Source organism: Protopterus annectens, chromosome 4.part0, assembly GCF_019279795.1.
Source record: "Protopterus annectens isolate FY-2018-M chromosome 4.part0, PAN1.0, whole genome shotgun sequence".
Taxonomy (NCBI): domain Eukaryota; kingdom Metazoa; phylum Chordata; order Ceratodontiformes; family Protopteridae; genus Protopterus; species Protopterus annectens.
Genome location: NC_056733.1, coordinates 304639444 through 304653579, shown reverse-complemented (window position 1 = coordinate 304653579; position 14136 = coordinate 304639444). Strand labels below are relative to the sequence as shown.

Genomic DNA, 14136 nt, shown 5'->3' with positions numbered 1-14136 from the left:
ACTCCACACCAGAGTTCGGAGCCGGAGCTTCTTGGGACAGCGACTGTTTCGATGCCGGAGCCGATACATCCTTCGGCTCCGTCATCCTCGGCTCCGATCTCCTCCTTGAGACTTTCCTTGGAGGGATCCGGTCGTCGGGTTTCCACTGTCGGCTCCGAGGGGGCTAGTGGCATCGGACCCTTGTCCGACCCCGCTCTCCCTCTCGGAGCTTCGGCTTTGGTAAGCTCGGCTCCGACATCTGCCTCGGAGCCTTCTCTCTCCTTGGAGCCGACCATTCCTGTTTCTTCGGAGCGGGTGTGTTCAGGTCTCCCGGGGAGAGGAGCCTTTGAGGTGATGAGGAGTGTCCTGGCCTCTGAGCCTGGTCAACGGTCTATCCCTCTAGCTCCTCCCTCATCAGTGCCTGCAGAAGCCTCTTGCCAGCCTCTTGCTCTCAGGCCCAGGGATCCATCGCCCCAGGTTTCCCCACTGGGAATTTCCTCCTCTTCCGAGGTTTCTCCTGACCCTGCAGGTGAACCCCCTCGGAAGAGGCGTAAGAGGAAACACACAGACTCCCTGAGTCTACTACATCTGATACCGACTTAGATGAGTTGGAGGGTTCCCCACGGTCCCCCTCTGAGGATGTCTCATTTTCAGACATCCTTGAGCTTCTCAAACAGAGGGGGAATTGGCCTCCATTGACCCCTCCGAGGATGAGTCGGTATACCTGGAGGCTTTGGATCCCGACCCTCCACCTCCTGGGTGTCTCCGCCTTCGACCCACTCATGCAGGTAGTGGCTCGGAAGGCGTGGGCGGCTCCAGATTCTGTGGAACCTGTCCCCAGGAGACCATCCAAATTCATCACGGCCCCTTCGGACAAACAGTTCCTGTCCAAAGGTGTCTCTGTGGATGCTATGGTGGTGGCGGCCACTAAGAAGGAACTGGCGGATCCTTCAGTACCTGTCCATCCTCCTAATAAGGATTCTAGGACCATGGACAGGTATGGAAAGCGGATGTTTTCTTCAGCGACCTTTGCAATGCATTCGCTGAATTACCTTTGTCACTTCACCAGGCTTCAACGAGATATTCTCAAGGAACTGGGGGAAGTAGGCCAGGATCCCTCAGGTGCTGGGGCTCAGGAAAGATTGCCTCTCAGCTAGCTATCCTGAATTCGATATCTAACTCCTCCATGCGGCTCATATCTTATGCAGCCGATGGAGCGAGCAGGGCCGCAGGCACAGGTGTTGCTCTTAGACGCCAAGCCTGGATGCGGCTGTGTAATTTTCGGACCCCTTTAAGGCGTCCTTCACCAACACCCCCTTTGACGGTTCGGCTTTGTTCGGACCTCAGGTGAAGGATACTTTGACCAGATGTGAACAAGACGGTAAAACTCTTTCTGCCGTTGGAGTCCAGTTTTCCACTCCTTCTAGACCATATCCCAAGGGTCAGAAGGGGAAGATGTGTTCCGTAAAGCCCAAGGAGCTACACGGACACACGTGGTCAGTTTACCCCTAGAGGCAGAGGGGTAACAATAATAGACGCCCTAGAGGCAGGGGGGGTCCTCGGAACCAGGGCAACAGAGAGCCTCTTCCTGAGAAGCCCTTTCAGCATCCCTGAGGTGTTGCCCGACTGTCCACCCTTGGAGGCAGTCGGGAAGAATTTCGCTGTACCCAATAGCCTGGCAATCCCTATCACAAGAGAAGTGGGTACAGTCGATTATATCCGAGGGTTACAAAATCCCTTGAAGGTTTCCCGTACCTCTACAATCCCTTCCAGACATCTCACCCGGTCAAAGGGATTTGGCAAAACAGGAAGTTTCAAAACTCCTGGGAAAAAGAGCCATCCAAACAGTGCCGGCAGACCAAGTAGGATCCGGCTTCTACTCAAGATTCTTTTGGTCCCCAAAAGGACGGGAGATTGGAGACCAATACTAGACCTAAGCAGACTAAACAAGTCTGTCAAAAGGCAAGATTCGGATGGTCACGCTGCAATCCATTCTGCCCTTTCTGGGCAAGGACAACTGGATGTGCTCGATAGACCTTCAGGATGCGTACTATCACATAAAGATTCACAGACGCTCCAGAAGGTTTCTCCGCTTTCGGCTGGGAGCCAGTCATTACCAATTCAGAGCACTGCCCTTTGGCCTCACTTCAGCCCCCAGAGTGTTCATCAAATGCATGGCGGTGGTCACAGCTCACCTGAGACGTCGAGGATTCCAAGTGTTTCCTTATTTGGACGACTGGCTCCTCTCCGCCACCTCCAGAGATCAGCTTCTTGGTCCAGAGATTACACCTTACAGCTTTGCAAGAGTCTAGGAATTTCGGTGAATTTGAAAAATCCTCTCTGCTGCCTTGCCAATCTATCACCTTTATAGGCAGAGTTAGATACCGTCAAAATGTTAGCCAGACTAACAAATCAAAGGATTCTGGACATCCAGAAATTTGTTCAGCTTCTGTTACAAAGCAACAAGGTCAAAGCCAGGTTTGTCTTGAAGGTTCTAGGCCTTATGGCTGCAGCCATTGTTCTTCTTCCACTAGCTCGCTTCCACATGCGTCTCCTGCAGTGGATGTTGTTCACGCAGTGGTCGTACCACGATCTGCCCATGAGACACGAGATCTTAGTGACACAGTCTTGCAGGGCTCATCTACGATGGTGGGTATCTTCCCTCTTCTTCAGCAGGGCCGACCATTTGTTCCCCTCCTCCAGTTGCCACAGTCACCACGGATGCCTCTCTGATCGGGTGGGGGGCATTATCAGGGCAGGATGGTCCACGGGACGTGGCAACCCATAGAATACCACCTGCACATAAATGTCCTGGAGATGAGAGCAGTGCTTTTAACGTTGCAAGCCCTCGGCGACTTTCTTCCCACAGGGACTATTGCAGTACAGACGGACAACATGTCCGTGGTCTGGTACATCAACAAACAGGGCGGAACCAGGTCCTATCCCTTATGTCGAGAAGCTCTCAGACTTTGGCAATGGGCGATCTCTTCTCAGCGGTTTCTGATAGCAACGCACATCCCGGCAGGTCCAACCTATTGGCGGACAGGCTAAGCAGATCTATTCTGATGCCTCACGAGTGGTCTCTCAATCAGTCTGTAGTGGATCAGATTTTTCTGAAGTGGGGCACCCTTGTTGCGATCTTTTCGCTACCCTCAAAACAGCAAGTGCCCAGATTACTTCACACTATTTCCTCTTCCAGGCCAACCCTTGAGAGACTCTCTAACCCAGGATTGGCCTCGGGACTTCTTTATGTTTTTCCTCCCTTTCCATTGATTCCACAAGTCATTCAGAAAGCCACCGTTTGAGAGCCAAATTGATCCTCATTGCTCCATATTGGCCTCGACAAATTTGGTTTCCGTCTCTACATCATCACCTTCTGGTGCAGCCCTGGCATCTGGACCCAGTTCGGATCTTTTGATCCACCAGTCGGGTCAGCAGCACCGAGCCATTCATTCTCTCAACCTCACTGCTTGGTTGCTCCACTTCCTTCCTAGCCAGGCTACCAATGATTTCTGACTCAGTCAGAGACATTTTAGTGTCTTCTTTAAAGTCGCCCACTAGAACTGTTTATGCTAGCAAGTGGCGGCGTTTTCTATTTGGGCAAACGCCAAAATATTGATCCCTTCACCGCTCCTATACATTCTGTTTTGGATTTCCTGGCGGAGGTTTTTCATTCAGGATCGTCATCATCTACAGTCAAAGTACAAATGGCTGCTATTTCCAAATTTCATGTTGGCTTGCAGGACAATAACATCATGTCTCATAGGTTATGCAAAGCCTTTTTGAGAGGAGTTTTCTCCTAAAACCGCCTGTGAAACATCCTCCTCCGCAATGGGATCTGAACTTAATGTTGGCATCCCTAATTCTACCTCCTTCGAACCGTCTGCTACGTGTTCTTTAAAGTTGTTGACATGGAAAACTATATTTTTGCTGGCTGTTACTTCTGCAAGAAGAGTTTCTGAGATTCAGGCCCTCTGTATTCGTTCACCTTATCTGGTGTTTCATAAGGATAGGGTTTCGCTCAGGACTAACCCTTCCTTTCTTCCCAAGGTTGTATCTCAAGCCAATATTAACCAATCTATTGATCTACCAGTTTTCTTTCCTAACTATTCTGACAGAGCTGAACAGAAGCTGCATTTTTGGATGTTCATCGTCAGCTCAGGTACTACTTACATAGGACTAAACAACTTAGAAAATCAGACCAATTGTTTGTCTCCTATGCAGGAAACAGGTTGGGTCTTCCAGTATCTAAAGTGACCTTATCTAGATGGTTGACTTCCACCATTTCCTATGTGTACTCTCTAAGGGCAAACAACTATCCTCTAAGCCAAAAGCTCATTCGACCAGGAGTCTATCCACTTCTGTAGCCTTTCAGGATAGACTTCCCATTGACACTATTTGTGCAGCAGCTACTTGGGCCACGCCTCATACTTTTGTGTCTCATTACAAGTTGGATTTGGCCTCCAGAGATAGGGCCAGTTTTGGTTCCACTGTTCTCAAGAGTCTGTTCCATTGAGCCACCGGGATACAGGTGCTAGGGCCGGTCCCATCCAGCAAGAATGAAGGCGAGATTGACAACTTAACATTTAGAAGTTATGTACCTACCATAACGTTCCATGTTAGTTGTCTTCATCTCGCCTTCTTCCCACCCTCCTTCCCCTGGCCTGGACAGATCTTGGAGAGTTCCTATTAGATTGCTTCCTCTGGAGCATTGTTATGAGGACTTCTTTTAGGAACCATGGTTCCTAATTATATTAGGATAAGTCTTTAGCAAGGTTTAGTTAGCTGCCAAACGAGATCTGAGGTAGTTCCGCCTTGCATCATGGGATATAGGGTTGCCTCGAGCTGGTAAAAGGAGTTCTCGAGCTAAAGCTAGTGCCGAGTCGGAGCCGAGGATCGGCTCCGAACCCATCCAGCAAGAAGAAGGCGAGATGAAGACAACTAACATGGAACGTTATGGTAGGTACATAACTTCTAATTCACGAACGTCCAGATCGCTGAGAAAGGAGTCAGTTGGCCAATGTGGTGAGCTTTACTCTTTCTCCACTGTAGTGTGATCTCGGAGTTGGTATATTTAGTTAGGTGGGTTTTATTTGCTTTGGTTAGTTTTTTTAAGTTTTGTTGGCAAATTGTTTACTTACCAGGGGAAAATTTATGATGATTTGGATGTTTGTGAATATAAACTTTCGTTGTTTCCGTCTCGCCATTTGGCAACTTGACGTTATGGTCATTCATTGTTTTGACATAGATCCATGTATATGTATATATATATATATATATATATATATATATATATATGTATATATAAAATACGTGTATATATATATATATATATATATATATATATATATATATATATATTATATATATGTATGTATATATATATATATATATATATATATATATATATATATATATATATATATATTATATATATGTATATATTATATATATGTATGTATATACATATAGTATATATAAATGTGTGTGTGTATGTAGAATGTATATATATATATATATGTGTGTATAAATATATATATATATAGATATAAAATGTATGTATATATATGTATATATATCTATATCTATAGATATATATATATATATATATATATATATATATATATATATATATATATATATATATAAGGTCTATGTCAAAATTCCAAAGAACTAAAACGCCAAACGTTAAAACATCTAACCCACAACATTGAATGATGAAAATAGCGAAGCCCCGGAACATCAAAATCTTACCTAGGGCAAGATTTCGGTGGGCCATTCCATGACTTTGCTATTTCCTCCACTGTGGTGCAAGAGTTACAGACCTTGGGGCTAGGGTGAGGGTTAAGGTAAGTGGATAGTTAATAATGTATGTATGGTGTAGTGTAGGGTTGGGATTTGTTAACTGTATGTGTGTGTATTAATTGCTTTGTTTGGTATAGTTTCGTAGGGTATGTGTGCGATAGTTACAGACCTTAGGGTTAGGGTGCGCGTTAAGGTAAGTGGATAGTTAGTAATGTATGTGTGGTTTAGTGTGGGGTTGGGTTTTGTTAACTGTATGTGTGTGGTTTATTTATTTTGGTCTGCTTGTGTTGTGTGCATGTATCTCGGAACAGTGTATTTTTTCCCTGGGAGCGGTCAGTGTTTTCAATATTCGAAATTCCAAGTTCGAACATATGGTGTTCGACATTTTGGAATTTCGAATATATGATATAGACCATATTTGTTTGTATGTATGTATGTGTGTATATATATATATATATATATATGTATATATATATATATACACACACACACACACACACACACACACACACACACACACACACACACACACACACACACACACACACACACTCACTGTGTGGGCATATACGTTTTTCCAGTGTTTATTTCTGTAATTTGAGAAGACCACCACCAACTTAATACTACATATTTTAACTGAAGAACTGAAGCCAATAATAGCTATCACCTGTGATTTGAGCATTTCTAATTGGTATTTAACAGTTAAAAAAAGACAGGCAAAAGCCTATACATGACTGAGAATATGATAAGATCAGGAAGGATCAATATACTACTGCTACAACCTTTATAAAAAAGACTGAGATAACCACATCTGGATTAGGTCATTTTTATTTGGTCTACCACTTTTAAAGATAAAATGAAAGTCAAGTATTTGATCGCACTGTGTTCAGGTTTTGTATTTTCTGTGAGCTAGATTCCAAAATGCTGGGGAGGTGTATTGTAGCCTGACTTCTGAGAGGGAGTCATTGCTGTCATCTGTGGAAAGTGAGAAGCACCTTCATGGTGGAGAGCCTGTGGATGGAGCTGCACATATATAATGCCTACAAGTGGGCATAAATAGGACATTAACAATGGAGAATACAGCTGGCATCCAAGCACTAAAACAGTATTTGCCCTGAATTTACCATTCCCTCTACAGCAACATAAAGCACTTACATTACAAAAAGTGCAATTAAATTTCATGCGATGCTGAACAAGGTAAGGCAGTAGCATTATCAGATGCTTCCTTGCATGCAGAGACTTTCCCTGATGTAGACACATTATACAACTGTATGAGTGCATAAGTTGGTTAATGTAGAATAGTATCACAAATTAATTTCCTCCTGGCCATTGCGATGGCTGCCACAGAGGGTTGCTATCTGTCTGTGTGGGTGCAGAGCAGCACAAGAACCTCCTTTAGCTGGTGTGCTAATGACTACATAGGTGTTCCTTCTCTCACTCCTTATCCAATTTGTGACTGCAGTGGATCCTGGCCTTATCCAAGTAATCTCTGATTATAAGACAAAGAACTGGTTTTGGATGCAAGAACAGTATGGAATGCAATCATGCACAGACTCTGCACACACACACACTCGCGCACACACATACTAATCACCTACCTGTTGGCAATTTATATGGCCATTGATTCTGATTTTTTTTCTGTCAGTATGTCATCAGGATGTGGGTGAAACCCTGATATGTATACTGGGATTACATATAGGATCCACATAGAAGAAACCTCAGCCAGGAGATAAGCCTGACAGCTAAAATCTGTATGCTTTGTATAATTACAGGGCATAGCTTTTTCATCATCTTCTGAATGTAGGCAACCTTTGTTAGATATGTAGCTAGGAGAAGCAGAGAACTGCTCAGGCTCTGTTACTTCAGGATGCCAGCGCTCACCCTTTTTCTTTCTAGCTGTTGTTTTTTTTTTGTATTTTTCCCTTTCCTTCACAAATTTTATTACAGTTTTTGAGACTACTCGAGGCTACAATATGTCCTTTTGCTATGAAGTGGGGGTGCAGGTATCAAAAAGGAGTGTGTGTGTGTGTGTGTGTGTGTGTGTGTGTGTGTGTGTAGCAAAGGTTGTACTAAGCTGCTGATTAATTGTTTTAGGTTTCTAGTATATTCAGGCTCAGCACCTTTTTTTTATGAATCAGTAGTCAACCAATGCATATTAGCGTAACTGATGCTCCTTTTAATCTAACATTGTACACAGATGATGGGCTATCATACAGGCCTGCCAGATTAATTATATATAGCCTGCTTTCTTGTCCAGCTCCTCCTTTTAATTTTGTAGTTCTTTATTGACCATCTGACACCAGCAAACATTATATTATTATGCAAGGAATCTTTAGAACACTTCATTGTAGAAGGCTGTGCAAAATTTACTTTATTAAGCCATGCTGTTTATTGTGATTTTATTTAGACTGCTTGGGCCCTCATAAACCTGATTTGAAAAGTTATTGTATGCATTAAATGGTTTGAAAACTTGAACTACTAAATGGTAGTTATAATAATAATAATAAATGTCACAGGCTGTACTGAATCTTAACTTTTTTTATTTTACTTAATACAGATATGATTTTCCAGTTCCAGAGATTGCCTAATTACATTTAAATGTGATGCTAGAATAAATAATGAAATGCCTTGCACTCTGTGACGACCGTGCCCTGGCCCAGTAATCAAGGAGCCTCAATTCTCACCACTAACACCAGGGAGGTTGTCTCGTAGAAGAGAAAAGGATAACTAATACACACAGTAAATTACAGTTTCCCTTAAGTGCACACACAGATCACAGTCAGTCTGGGGCTGGTTTCTCCTTTGCTCACCAGGTCCCCAATAAGACACCCCACTGGCTCAGCTATAGGGTCCAGGTCTCAGCCTAGCTGGGTGAGCTAAAACCACCAGTATCCTCTCTGTCCAACCAGTGCTTCGTGTCCCTGCCAAGTAGCTGACACACCACACACTTTGAGGTAAGTATTTTTATAACTTCACAGACACTCCTGGGAAAGGCTGACACAGATTCTCCAGCTGTGCCCCTTTACCCAGACTATACGGTAGTAATTACTGCCACCACCTAACTAATAATATCATCTACTAAAAGGCCCTTAAAAGGGTGTCCAATTATTACTGTGCAATATTATTATCCAGTGGTAGTATGACTAACAGTCAAGGCTTACTTTTGAGTGGCCTATTACAATAACCTCTATAAATATTCAATGTACTCTAGAGTTTATCTCTACACAAACCAGTCACAGGTAGAAAGTTTTAAAAAAAGTTAATAATAATTAAAACACAAGACAAAACTACTACATCACAGAGATATCTAAGAGTTCAGAGATCACACAGGAACTTAAAATAATACAGTAGGACAGGTCTGATTTAAAAAAAAAATACCGAATTAATCTTTACTAGCTTTAACTATTCCTACAAGAAATCACAGTGCTAAAAACTTACATGTGAGCTTAGGCAGAGTGCTGATAAGTTGGATGTCAATATCAAAATGCTCTCCAGTCTCTCGTGAGTCATAGTATTTAAACATTACTAACAAACATGTCTCTAAGACCCTCCCAAATTACATAATTTTTGACACTTAGATTTTTCCCTTATTCGTATTACATCATCTTAACACCTGGTCTGAGACTTACAACAATAGAAGACAATTCACATGTATATTCTAACAGAAACTAGAGCAATAAAGCACATTCCACATCTAAATTCTGGTCATAAACTTTAGCTTTAAAACAATGGGCATGAAACCTTCATCCAGCCACACTGGAGCCTAATTCTAATATGAAAGGGTCACAACATGTTTCACTGGGCCAGTAGAGTGCAATGTTGTCACATATTTTGCAGTTCCACATTTCACAGTATTCTTTACACTCAAGAAACATGCCTGTATTTTACATTTATTATCAAGAAAACATGCTTGTATTTTACATTTATTTACAAATGCCAGAATTGTATATCAAATTTGATTTGACTAGGCTGGCAGCCTTCGCCCATCTCTCCCCAATCATCACATCTCTTCCCCCCAGGGAACTCAAGCATGTTTTTCAAGTGCCCCTTCAGAAACATCGCTTCAGAGTGTCAGGTCTATCTGGGTGTACCTCACCCCATTCCCTGTCTTGAGAGCCCATCTGCATTGGCATTGCTACTCCTACTGCGGTGCTGCACTGACATATATGCTTGCAACCCCAGACCCCATCTTAACAATTTGGCATTTTGCTGACTGGCTCTGTTTAACCAGGTTAGAGGGTTGTGATCTGTCATCACAGTGAATTTTCTTCCATACAGTTAAGGGTGAAATTTTTGTAGTTCCCACACTATGGCTAGACATTCCTTTTCTACCGCTGCATAGCATTCTTCCCTGGGTTGGAGCCTATGACTGAGATAAACCAGGGTGCTCTTCTACCTCTGAAGAAATCTGGCTAAGTACAGCCCCCACCCCATAATTTGAAGCATCCACCTGCACAACAAAGTATTTGCTGTAGTCTGGGCTGGCTAACACAGGGGGTCCTCCCAAAGCTTCCTTAAGCTTCTGAAATGCCTGCTCACATGCTAGGGTCCACACTACCTTATCTGGCATGTTCTTCCTTGTCAGGTCTGTGAGGGGAGCAGCTATGGTACTATAATTGGGAACAAACTTTCTGTAGTACACTGCTGTCCCCAAGAATGCCCTCACCTGATTTTTGGTAACAGGTGCAGGCCATGCCTGAATAGCTTCCACTTTGGCAGGTTCTGGCCTTATCTTACCACTCCCCACTCTATGTCAGGTAGGAGACCTCTGCCATACCCACCTGACATTTGCTCGGCTTAATGGTCAACCCTGCCCTCTGTAGTCTGCCCAGCACCTTCCTGACATGCTGAAGGTGCTCTTGCCAGGAATGGCTGTAGATAGCAATATCATCCATGTAAGCAAGGGCAAACCCTCCTGCTCCTGTTAAGATATGATCTACCAGCCTCTGGAAAGTCACTGGGGCATTCTTCATCCCAAAGGGCATCTTTGTGAACTCATATAAACAAAAGGAGTCACAAAGGCTGACTTCTCTCTAGCACTGGGAGTCAAGGGCACCTGCCAGTAACCCTTGGTAAGATCAATGGTTGTAAGATACTTAGCCCCACCCAGCTGCTCTAGGGCCTCATCTATTCTAGGCATGGGGTAAGCATCTGGCTCTGTGTGACTGTTTAATTTCCTGTAATCCACACAGAACTTGGTGCTGCCATCCTTTTTTGGCACCAACACCACTGGTGAGGCCCAGGGACTGTTGGACTCTTGAATTACCCCTAGTTCCAGCATCTCCTGTACTTCCTCCCTCAGAGTCTGTTTGACTCTCTCAGGCACCCTATAAGGGGCCTGCCTGATAGGCCTTTGGGGTCCTGTATCCACCTGGTGCTGCACAAGGTGGGTGCTCCCTGGTTTCCCAGTGAACATGCCCCCAATATCCTGCAACACTGCTCGGATTTCTCGAACCTGGGTAGGAGACAGCTACTGGGACATTACTACCCCTTCCACCGAGGTGTCAGCCTGAGCCTCACTGAGGAGATCAGTCACAAGATCTCTCTCAGACTCCTCCTGCAATCCACTGCAAATGCTCAGCACAAGGGCCTCCCTATCATGGTAAGGTTTCATCATGTTAACATGGTACAATTTGTGCCCCTGCCGTCTGCCTAGCATTTCCACCATGTAGTTAACAACACTTACCTTTCTGACCACCTTTTAGGGTCCCTCCCAAGCTGCCTGCAACTTGTTGTGTCTGACAGGAATGAGAACCCACACCTGCTGCCCTACAGCATACTCTCTAGCTTGAGCATTTCTGTCATACCACACCTTTTTTCTGTTGTTGGGCTTCTGCCAGGTTCTCCTGGGCCAGGCCCATGAGTTCCCTGAGCCTTGTCCTGAGGTTCAGGGCATGTGCCACAGACTCCTTGTGAGACTCACACTCACCTTCCCACTCATCTCAAATTAAATCTAGAGGTCCCCTCATCCTATGCCCATACAACAATTCAAAGGGTGAAAAACCTGTGGATTCCTGGGGAACCCCTCTATAAGCAAACAATAGATGGGGCAAATATTTGTCCCACTCCCTCTTAAACTGATCTGCAAATGCCCGTAGCATGGACTTGATTGTAGAGTTTAACCTCTCAACAAGACCATCAGTCTGGGGATGGTAGGGGATGGTATTCATGTGCTTCATCCCACAGGACTTCCACAGACAAGCTAGCAGGTCTGACATAAAATTGGCACCTCTGTCAGACACTATTTCCTTTGGGAAACCTAGCCTGCTAAAAATCTCTAGCAAAGCATTTGCCACCTCCTCTGCCTCAATGGAGGACAAAGCCACTGCCTCAGGGTATCGTGTAGCATAATCTACAATCACTAGGATATACTTTTTCCCTGTGGAACTTGGGGTACTCAGAGGACCCACAATATCCATAGCTACCCTCTGAAATGGCTCCTCAATCACAGCCAAAGACATCAAGGGATCTCTCACCTTGTCTCCTGCCTTGCCTACTTTTTAGCACTGCTCACAGGTCCTGCAGTACCCTGTTACATCTCTGGAAATTCCAGGCCTATAGAAGTTTTGAATAATATGCCTCTTTGTATGTTTTATGCCCATATGACCTGTAAAGGGAATATCACGGGCTATGGCTAGAAGTGCCAGACAGTAAGCTCTAGGCACTACCAACTGCTGTACTCTCTCACCTTCTAGACCTCCCTCAGGGGTCCACTCTCTGTATAGTAACCCTTTATTCCAGTATACAGATTCTCCCTTCCCTTGAGAATCAGTTGCCTCCCTAGCTACCTGCCTCAAGCCTTGCAATGTAGGGTCGGAGAGCTGAGCCTGTCTCAAGTCTCTCCTTGTAACCCTTCCCAGCTCCCCTTCCACAGGAAGTCTGGCATTCTCTGACAGCAGTGCCTCACTGTCAGCCTGGGTACCACTACTCACCTCTACCTTTGCAGTTACCCTGTCCAAGGGAACATCAGTACCCACAAGCAGCTGTGGCGCACATTCAGTCTCACTGCTACAGAGCAGCTCCCTCCCTGAAGTAACCACCTCAGCAGTCCTGGCTGCAAGTGCGCAGTCTGTCTGGGTCTCCCCCAAGCTACCAGACCCATATGCTTGTCTCCTAGCCTCACTGCATGTAACTGCACAAGTACATAATACTGCCTCATCCAAATCCTTCCCTCTCAGGACATCTGCAGGGTGGCAGTTCCATACCCCTGTTATCTCAAGACAACCCACTGTTGGCATTTTGTCTTTCCCACTTACTGGCTCTTTCACCTTTTGTTCCCCACCTTGCCTCCGTGGACATCTGTATGCCACATGGCCCCACTGGTTGCATTCAAAACATTTAACCCTAGCTCCTGGATGTGTACCTGGACTAGTGGCTTCCCCTGCTATTGGCGGATTCTGTTGGGGCAGTCTGTGCTGCCCACCATGGGTTCCCTTTAGACCCATGAGCAATATTGGGGGTCCCTTTCCTGTGCAGGGCTGCCCTGCTTGCTAGGTATAGGTCGCCCTTCTTCCCCAACTCCTCTGAAGTAGCACACTGTTTATCAGCTAACCAGATCCTCATGTCCTCAGGCAATGTGCAAAGGGCTTATTCCATTACCAAAAGGTCTGCCAGCCCTTCAAAAGTGGTGACCTGACATCCACTCACCCAGCTATGAAAATAAGTGCTCAGTTCAACAACATATTCACATACATTTTCATCTGACTTGCGTCTATGCTCACGAAACTTTTTCCTATACATTTCAGGTGTTAGTTTAAAACATTCCAACAAGTGTCTTTTTACAGCAGTATAATCAAAACAGTGTCATGCATTTTTGCTAAAGAAGTTACAGCTTTTTACTATGGAGTAAGGGGGTCAGGAACAGTGCCCAGAGCCCTTGGCCAACTTCATACTGTTTACATACCCGCTCAAACATATGAATGAAGCTATCAAAATTATCCCCTTCTTTAAACTGTGGAAGAAATTTACTGACATTTTGTGCTTCTGGGGTCCGGTTACTCCCTTCCCCATTACCTCCATGACTCTGGCGAAGAGTCAGCATTTCCTGCTCATGCCTCCTCTGCCATTCATTTTCTTCAGCTTGTAGACTCCTCATTTTCTCGGCTGCTTCTAGTTCCATACGCCTGGCCTCCAACTCAAGTCTCTTTAGCTCCAGCTGGATTTTTAAGTCCACTGCAGTAAGGTTGAGCTGTCCATTCTCCGAGGATATTGCATCTCCACTGTCAGTCTGATTGTCCTCCAGGCTGCTGTTTCCTGATGCAGTTGTAACCAAGGATGCAATCAGGTCTGCTTTAGTCAGGTTTCCATGCACCATTCCCCTAGCTTGGCACATCTCCACCAGCTGGCTCCTTG

General features: G+C 44.8%; 2 protein-coding genes across 5 annotated transcripts in view; one reads left to right on the top strand and one right to left on the bottom strand.

Moving 5' to 3' along the window:
• Positions 1-14136, top strand: part of KSR2 (kinase suppressor of ras 2) — a 2556886-nt gene that overhangs the window by 110613 nt on the left and 2432137 nt on the right. The gene's annotated exons all lie outside the window — the stretch shown is intronic.
• The window catches only part of RFC5 (replication factor C subunit 5), a gene marked incomplete in the record, with an annotated part of 1139084 nt that overhangs the window by 625298 nt on the left and 499650 nt on the right, over positions 1-14136 (bottom strand).